The sequence below is a fragment of the Solanum verrucosum genome, unplaced genomic scaffold (assembly GCF_900185275.1).
Source record: "Solanum verrucosum unplaced genomic scaffold, falcon-dt-bn FXZP01000112.1, whole genome shotgun sequence".
Classification (NCBI taxonomy): domain Eukaryota; kingdom Viridiplantae; phylum Streptophyta; class Magnoliopsida; order Solanales; family Solanaceae; genus Solanum; species Solanum verrucosum.
In genome coordinates, this window is record NW_026020441.1 from 3703011 (window position 1) to 3703892 (window position 882).

At 31.0% G+C, this 882-nt stretch overlaps 1 non-coding gene across 1 annotated transcript; it reads left to right on the forward strand.

Moving 5' to 3' along the window:
- The first annotated feature begins 208 nt into the window (after positions 1 to 208).
- On the forward strand, positions 209 to 280 carry TRNAC-GCA (transfer RNA cysteine (anticodon GCA)). Its single transcript has one exon. It is a non-coding gene; the product is annotated as a tRNA-Cys (tRNA).
- The last annotated feature ends 602 nt before the right edge of the window (positions 281 to 882 follow it).

An 882-nucleotide genomic window follows, 5' to 3' on the forward strand; every position in this document is an offset into this window, starting at 1 on the left:
TTAAGGTAAGAAAAAGGAGGAGTATTTTTTATTCACATCTCCTATTATTCTCCTCTGATTAAGTATGAAGTAATATTTATCACTTCATCAAAATCCATAATCATTGTAGGTGCATTATGATTTTGGTTATTTCTCAATATTTGATTGTAGAAGTAAGAATTGTTTAACAATGACTAGTAAATTCTAATGGAAATTATAACATCAACTTGGGTCCATAGCTCAGTGGTAGAGCATTTGACTGCAGATCAAGAGGTCACCGGTTCGAACCCGGTTGGGCCCTAAATCTTTTTTTAATCGGAGTGGTTCTATATTTTTATTCCTCTGATTGCACTATTGAGGGGGGAAAACGGATTGAGGATTATATGGGGGATTATTAACATGCTATATTTGATCTTTAATTTTATGTATTTGACGAATCAAATATAGAATTATTATAGTAATTACATACTCAATATAACTTCACAAAATTGGGCGTGAGGATAGTAGTTTACACACACCTTATATCTACCTCAAAGGTGGAAAATTTGTTTCTAACAAACTCTTGATTCAAGAAAAAAATTGTCTAAAGCATTCAAAAAAAAAAAAAAAAAGTAGTACAAGAAGTAACATATATTAACAAAAATTAGATAGTAATAGAACAATAACTAAAACAAAATAATATGACAGTCGATAGACAAGAAAAAACATATGGGATGTGGCATTACCTCTTTGGGCAAGAAAAAACAAAATAATCCAATAAGTGCATCAAAAAGGGACTATTCTTGTAGAGATGAGTCAGATGACAATACCTCTTTTGGCAGCATCCGCAAATAAGAGAATTGAGCAAATATGTAATGTGATTCAATTTACAAGTCTTGAGCATGAGGATTCACAACATATTTA